Raw genomic sequence first — 9,241 nt, 5'->3', positions numbered from 1 at the left:
ATTTCTAGGAATAAATTAATTGATTACCAAAATGCCCTCCATCTTTTCAAGCTTTAAATATTTATTCTTAAAAATAAAACTTTCATCTTATTTAGTTTAATTTTTTTGTGTGTGTGCATTTCCATAATTATATCGTGTGTATTTTAAAATAAAACTTTCATCTTATTTAGCTTTAATTTTTTTGCGTATGCCTTCCCATGATTATGCCGTGTGTGTTTAAAAAAAATCTTACTACATCTTATTTAGTTTGAAATAAAAAATTTCAACTTAAGTTTATTAAAGTAAAAGATGATTTGTTGTTTATGTCACTTCATTTAAATACATATCACTCATGTAATGTAGAATATTAAAATTTATTTTAATTGATATATAAAATATCAATTTTTAAGTGAATAAAAAAATATTTAATTTAAAATATGTAATTCAACAATGGAGTCGACATTTTTATTATTTTTTAGAGAAATTAAACTATATTAATAAACATAACAAGTATTCAAATAAATTTAATGTATAATATATTCATAAATAAAATACTTCTTAAATGTGTATGAATCTCTAATATTTCTTGTTAAATTACTTATTTTGTTCTAAATTTCATAAAATATTGATAATCTCATTTTTTATTAAAAAAATTCATCATCAAAAAATGTGAAAAATAATTACTCTCATTTTTTATTATTTAATATCATTAATATTTGGAGAGTCAAATTATATTTTTTAAAAAATTAAATTTTCAAATATTTTTAGCTAAATATAAAAATATTTTTTATTTAATAATTAAGCATGTATTAAGTTAGAAAGAGAATGTCAGCATACTTTAGTAACTTGTCCATAATTTTATAAAAATACCTTATATTTTATTAAAAAAAATAAAGTAATACATATATATATATATATAATCTAAAAAGAATTTGAAGGGCAATTGTGTCTTATTCTAATTTTATCCCAAGGATAACTTAACATGGGATAATAATCCCACCATATCTATGGATAACTTATCCCGGAACTAATTATTAGTCCCGGAATAAGTTATCCCAAATATTAACAACCAAACAAGTGAAACAAATTTTTATCCCGGGATTATTAGTTTATCCCGGAATTATTTACATCCAAACCGCAAACCAAAGGGCACCTAAAAGGATATGGCTCATCTCAAAAGAACTTCGTCACCTCATGCATAAATCTCTTGCGGCTGGAAGGAAAGATCTTCTAGGATAAGATAACTTGCCAAATAGTTGGCAAAATCAGCAAACCAAGGGATTAAGGCTTGAGATGCTGCCAAGACCCACTCATCCAGAAAACTATCATTAATTTTAAGTCCATCCCCTACTTTCTAAATTGCCTCCTCCTCAAGCTTATACAAGTGATCTACGATTTGGTTTTCAATGCCTTTTTGGTCTTTCATCTCAAAGTCAAACTCTTGTAGCAAGAACCCAACAAATCAATGTGGATTTGGTATCTTTTTTAGATATTAGATACCTCAAGGTTGCATGGTCTATATGAACTATGGATTTGGTCCCAATTAAATAGGACTAAATTTTTTGAAGGCAAAAACCACCGCAAGCAACTATTGTTCTGTAACTATATAGTTCTTTTATGTGGGGTTTAATGCCTTTCTGGCATAATATATTAGACGAAGGATCTTCTCTCTCTTTTGTACTAGGACAACACCTAGGGCCACTCCGCTCGCATTACACATAACCTTAAACAGTATAGACTAATTAGGGGACACAATGATAGGAGCCGAAATCAACCTCTCCTTAAAGAACTTGAAGGATTTTAGACATGCATCATCAAATACAAATTTCACCTCTTTCCATAAAAGCTTGCATAAAGGATTTGCAATTTTAGAGAAGTCTTTGATGAACCTCCTATAAAAGCCTCCATGGCCAAAAAAGCTTCGTATACCTTTAACTGAGACTGGTGGTGGAAACTTTTTAATTAGCTCAATCTTAGCTTTGTCCACCTCTATAAAATGTTTGGAGATCTTTTGCCCGTGAACAATACCTTTTTTTACCATAAAATGACATTTCTCTCAATTCAGCACCAAGTTGCACTCTTTACATCTCTACAGCGCACTGGCCAGATAGGCCAAACAATCATCAAAGGATTCCCTAACTACTGAAAAATCATCCATGAAGACCTCAATTGTGTCCTCCACTATATCCAAAAATATATTCATGCATCGTTGAAAGGTGGCAGGAGCATTGCATAACCAAATGGCATTCTCTTGAACACAAAAGTCACGCAGGGGCAACTACATGTCGTCTTTTCTTGATCCTCAAGAGTATAGTGATCTGATTATAACCCAAATACTCATCAAGAAAATAATACCAACCCCGTCTTGCTAGTCTATCAAGTATCTGATCCATAAATAGGCATGGGGAAGTGGTCGTTCTGGTTCCAAGTATTCATCTTTCTATAATCTATGCAAACTTTCCAACTGGTCATCAGTCTCATGGGCAGAATTTTGTTCTTTTCATTAGGAACTACTACTTCCGTCCTTCTTCGGCATGATTGAACTGGGCTAACCCACTTGTTATTTATAATGGGGGTAAACCACTACAACATCTAACCACTTGATAATTTATTTCTTTACAACCTCCTGTATAGGAGGGTTCAATCTGCGCTGATGCTCAATGATGGGAACATATTACGGCTCAAGCTGTATTTTATAAGTATAAAAATCTGGCCCATAATATCTGCTATGGTGCATACAATGGCTATTTTGAACCTTTGAAATATGGATATCAATGCTTCCATTTATGAATCTAACAAATTTGCAACAACAATTACTTGTAAGGTATTGTTGGCCCCTAAGAATGCATACTGCAAGTGAGATGGGAAGGCCTTCAATTCCAAAACTGGTGGATCCTCAATGGATGGTTTCGTAGGAGGCGTGGTTCTATTTTTGAGATCAAGATCCAGCTTTTTCGAAGCATAATATTAGGAACCTCTACCATGCAATGCTTTAACCATCTCATCATATTCTACGATGCCATAACTCTCGAAATTCATGACCCGTTGTTAATGCTTCAACCCCAGCCTCTCTTTAATAGGCACAACCTCTACATCAATATCATCGTTAATAGTGTCTATCACCGCCATGATCTGCATATCATCTGACTGTATTACTAATAGACACACATAAAAAATCACTTGCTTATTATTCATTCTAAATGTCACCTGCTCCAACTCCATATCAATCAGTTCCCTGACCATGTATAGGAAGAGTTACCCAATATAATAGGGGATTAAAATTCCACCTCATAGTTAAGAACCATGAAATCGGCTGGGAACATAAAGGATGCCACCCTTACTACTATATCATACAAAACACCCACCAATTTCTTCACAAATGAGTTAGACATCAACAGCTTTATGGGTGTAGGTTTGAGTGTCCCTATACCCAATAGCTTGTATATAACCAATGGCATCAAATTTATCCTGGCTCCTAGGTCACACAAAGCTTGTTTGGCGTTGAAGGGCCCAATAAAACACGAAATAGTGATCGAGTCGGGGTCCTCCTTCTTCTCTACTAACGGTAAGGAAAGAATCGCACTACAATTGTGCACATTATTATTTGCCTCGATGGCCCAATCACCACCATCATCAGTCTCATAATCATCATTAATAAATGTCAACTTCTCAAACTTTGGCTTAGGTGTCTTATCAATCACAATACTATCATTTTTAACTCCTTAATAGTAGGCATAGGGGTATCACCAGTAGTGGAACCACTCCTAGTGGTAATATCTAGACAATGGTCGATGTTTAAAGGATTCTGCACTAAGTTACTCAAAAGGGTACCTGGCTGTCTCTGATTTAGTGTGGCCAATATCTGCCCAAACTGGTGCTCTAATTGCTTGATAGAAATTGCATGAGACTCAACCTTTTGGACCTGAGATACCAACCTTGATCTTCTTAATGATATCCTCCTGACTATCTTGAACTTCACCAATTTGGTCAACATCGCCTCTATTCTTAATTTTGTATAACGGCTGCCTGACGGAATATATTTATCTCCCTTCTCCTTATAATCATCCTTTCTTCTCCAGTCACCATTACGCTTACTATTGTGATCTCTATGTCTTTCTCAATAATAGTTCTGACCTTAATTTTCTTTCCCTTTGTCTTAGAAACCTGCCAATTTATGATCAAGATACTTAGCCTTCTCCTTTAGTTAGACTCATAAGCTTTGGAGGCTGAACCCTGTGCACCTACTGCATTTACCTTCTCAGAATTCAATGTTACGAACTGCCTAGCAAACAAACTAATATCAGTTCTCAGTTGAACAATATCTACCATCACAGAATCATCCACTACTCTATGGTCGTTGGAATCCCTAATGGCGTAAGTACCAATACCTCTCTCAGCCTCTCGAGTATGCCATCCTTAGTTAGTGAGAGAGATTTGGTCTAAAACCTCATAATCTACTTCCTAGCATAATCTCATGAAAGGAAGCCCTTGAAGTAGAGTTATTACTGTTGAGTTTACTTCCTGATACGGGAACTGATCCTACAGTGATTATGTCTGCCATGGCTCAGGAACTGATGTTCAGGCTCTATAAAATATCTCCAGCAAGATCATCCTTGAAATACGATGATAGGGTGCCATGCTCAACTTTTTCTTAGATTGAAACGAAGCCTCATATATCAACTTTGCATGTATTTGTCTGAAGTTATATATCTCATCTTTTAACTGCAATATTCTAGTTGAAGGAAAAAAATAGTTTAAGAATTACGTGCGCAACTTATTCTAAGTGGTAATAGATTCTTTCAGAAGTTCCCCCAACCTCAAAGAAAATTCTCTAGTCAATGACAAGGGGAACAACCTCAATCTAAGTAACTTTTGATCTACCCCCAAAATAGTATAAGAAGTACATATCTCGATAAAATTAGCCAGATGCGTATTTGCATCATCTGTAGCCAAGCCCAAAAATACACCTTTCAAATTCAGAAGCTGGATCATGGCACTGGTTATGTCATATTTTACATTAGGAGGGGGTGCAAGAGGAATGATAACTCTTATTTCTGTCGGCTCAACGTATCCCAAATCCTTATCATCATGAAGCTGAAAGTATTGGAATATTGGGATCACTTGAGACTGACCACCATAAACTTTATCTCTATTACCGTCGAGTGCTGCTCGATGATCAACTGTTTCTTAGCCTAGATAACTCTACCTGTCGAGCAAGGCAGTCCTCTTCATCCCTTCTCTAGTTAGCAGCATCTTCTAACAACTGCTCTGTTTGCCTATCAACAATATTTTATGGATCACCCAGAGCAAGAGGAGGGACCACATTAGGATCATCCCAAACCACTTCTAAATGGTCTGCACATACTGGTTCTGTAATAGGACATAATAGTCTCATTGGGTAAGGATTTAAAGGGAGTAAGGAATTTCTTTGATTCCAAGTGTTAGGCAAACACCGGTGTATACCCAACTAAGAACAAAATAATGAAGACCTAAAAACTCCAACAAACTTCAATCCATAACTCACACCATCTTCCTCGACAACAATACTAAAATTTTGATCAACGCCCAAACTATACCTCTAACTAAAGGATAAAATGGTCATTGTCAAGTAAAGTAACCTAACTAGGTTAGGATCAAACCCACAGGGAAGATGTGGATTTGTATCTCTAGCTTGCTGAACTCAACGGGAAGAACTGAAAGTAAATAGGGGGTTTGTAGTAACAGTTTCGAGCAAGTAATAGAATTCAACTTTGGTTGTAATCAGCAGGATACAAACACTAAGATTGTGTTCCCCTTGGCTTTTAACTCAGTAGGCTTCTCGTGCTTTATTGAACCAAAGCAATAATTTACATGTAGAACCTGATAAGTGATGTACCATCAACTATCTTTTGGACTCATTGACGGATTTCATCCCTTACCTTTTGAGTCTCGAAATGTCGCATTAATAACCCTTATCCTACATCCCAGTTAACTATTACCTTTTGAGTGTCAAGTTATTAGATGATAGATAACCGCCTTACATAGATGATACTGATTAGCCTAGATCAATAATTAATCTTCAAATAACTATTGTTATTATCTTTTCCTAGTCACTACTTCTCTTAAGGAGTAAGTAGCGATATTCTAGATGGGATTTTACCGTTTGCAACTGCTAAGACATCTATTAAATTGAAGATAACACAATACATGCAAAGATACTGGTTTAGAACAACTTAGCATTTCCCCTACTTCGTTAATATGTCAGGGTTCCTACAACCTAAGCTAAGGGCTTAGTCGCTCATGCTTGTGAAATGATCAATGAAATTCATGATGAAAAGCATTAAATAATATCAAAATGATCAACAAGTAAAACCCAAAGTCTGTAATTGAATTATCAACCAAAATCAAGAACAAAGTAATCCCATGATCAAATTCAAATCTTGGAACCAAATATAAGTTCGTAAGTGTTAAGAGTACGTAAACAAACTACAAAACATGAAAAGGATATTTATAGGATACAAGGAAACTCTAAAAATCAAAACCCTAATGAAAAAAGAAAATTAAGGTCGATGGCACCTTACTTAGGCCACCTACGAACCGTTGGTGGTCCTAAGAAAGTGCCAGATCTCCTGCATAGCTCCTAAAACTCTCTGAACTTGAACCTCTGCCACTTACTTTGGTCACCTACGGACCGTAAGTGGAACCTATGAACTGTAGGTGCCCTTAGTCAGTGATGGAGTCTTCTTTTTCCTTCTTCTGAGCCTCTGGACTTCAAGTTCTAACACCTACTTTGGTCACCTACTCTCTATAAGTGGCACTTATGCCCAAGAAAATCCTCGGTAAGTAGCCCAAAACTTTAATTTTCATCTTTTTCTTCCGTTTAGCATCCAAAACCTGATTTCCTATAAAACATACCCAAAACACATTATGTCTCACCAAACAAATTAAGAAACTTGTATATTTTCATTATTTTAAGCATCAAAAGTAATTTAAATTCATAGGACATCAGCCGACCTTCAAGTAATTTTCTTGGAGGGTAGAAAAACCTAACATATACGAAAGATAGAAGTTGATTTGTTGAACTTCATCCTCTGAATCAGAAATACTTAAATGGACCTGTGCATGTCCTGAACATCTGTATTGAATCCTTAAACTTTAAGATGATTGCATTATTGTGGAGACGATCTTACATAACATTACCTGCATAACCCAAATAGCAGTCATTGATAACATAACAATTTGTTGTAGCTAAGTCAAGAGTGTAATATAAGATAGCGTTTAAAGATAAAGTCGTTTGACTCATGATAATTTAGAGATAGTGTTTTAAATAACATCTTCATAGCTCAATCATTATGCTCGATCATTTCCCTAAAAAAATAGATAAAGTGTTAGAGATCATAACAAAGTAATAGAAACATAAATCAAGAGAAAAAAAGAAAAGAGAAGTTTTTCTGGATTATTATGTATGGTGGATCTGGTAATGTCCTTTGTCATACTTAATGTTGTAAACGTTGTGACTTCATCGTTCCTGCGTCCAAAGAAAAAATCATAATTATGAGAGACTGACTATGTTGGTTTTTCTTGATCTCCTGATTCTCCTGGTTGATTTTTGACTTCGGATTTTGAAGCATAGATTTGTGGAATTTTTGAGGATCTTCCTCATGAATTCTGCCCCAGTTTATAACATAGAAACTCTTGAACTTCTTTGTAACTTATGACATCATTTAGTATGGAATTTTGAGAAGAATATAGTCTAGAATGCAAAATACTTGGATTCTTTCTAATGAATGTATCTTGAAATTTGAGAACTTCTCAAAAACTATGCCTCAATTTCAACTTTAGAAACGTCTAGTGGTCACCTTTGTAACAAATGTTGAGTTTTGTGAATTTTTTGAGACCTTAAAAATTTCTGCCCCATTTACATGCTCCAATATTATCTTTGTGTAACTTAAAAAAAAGATCCTCTTGATAAAATTTTTAGATCCTCTCAAAAAATTGTCCAAGATTCCATGAAAATCTTATGGGGAATATAATCGAGCTAGTGGGGTGTCCAAATATTTCGTTAAGGTAGGAATCATATAAAATATAGTTCCACCATAAGATAAGAAAAATAATAAATTTTCTAAAAGATTGATAGGAGCCGATATAGTCCATCTACGTATTCCATTCTTGGAAATTCAAGTCCAATGTAGCTCGTGATAGAATGAAAAGATAAATATCCTAAGGGATGGACCGACGCCGGCATAGGTCGCTTATGTATCTCATTTTTTATAATTCAGGTCCAACATAGTTCGTTCAACTAAAAAGTACATTTACAAGGAAATCAAACTATAAAGTGTGATTACAAGATAACCCTTGATTAAAATCTAACTTTTCAATCTGAATTTTATCTATTTGAATTAATTTTCAAGATAACCCTTGATTAAAATTCAAATTTTTTGTAAAGATGATTATTTAAGTAATAAAATTATATGATCTCATATATATGGATACAAAAACATGTAGTTGCTACTTATAATAATAAAATTACGTAGATAAATATTTTGAAAATTTTTATCTCGATAAAATAAACGTTGTAATTTTATTAAAAATTGAACCAACTCAAAATCAAACTCAGTTGTGAAGGACAAAAAATAGGATTCACTGCAAGGGAAAAAATTAGATGTCAACAACAGCATCTAGAATTCGGGACTTCGCTCGAATGAATCCTCTGGTGTTCTTTGGATCCAAGCCTGAAGAGGATCCAAAAGAGTTCTTGGATAGTGTTTATAAAGTGACTGAGATTATGAGTGTCACTTTTACTGAGAGTGCTAACTTGGCTTCTTACTAATTATAAGGACTAGCTTCCACTTAGTTTAAATAGTGGAAAAAAATTGAGATACCGATGCAGATGCAGGGTTAGTCGAGTGGGATAAGTTTGTTATTGTATTTCTGGACAAGTTCTTCCAGCTTGAGTTAAGGGAAGCCAAAGTACAGGAGTTCATCAACTTGAAGCATCACAATATGAGTGTTAAGGATTAATCGCTCAAGTTTACTCAGTTGGCAAGGTATGTTATAACTATAGTGGCTGATTCTAGGGCCCAAATGAGTAAGTTTGTATTGGGTATTTCTGAGGACGTGGTCAAGGAGTATAGGACGGACATGTTGGTTAAGAATATGGACATCTCCAGGTTGATGGTACATGCTCAACAGAGTGAGGAGGAGAAGATCAAAGAGAAGTAAAGAAAGAATAAGAGGGTCGGAACTAGTAGCTTCAATTTCTCTCAACAGAGGTTGGATGGTG

This window comes from Capsicum annuum, chromosome 7, assembly GCF_002878395.1.
Source record: "Capsicum annuum cultivar UCD-10X-F1 chromosome 7, UCD10Xv1.1, whole genome shotgun sequence".
NCBI lineage: Eukaryota > Viridiplantae > Streptophyta > Magnoliopsida > Solanales > Solanaceae > Capsicum > Capsicum annuum.
This window is presented reverse-complemented; position numbering follows the sequence as displayed.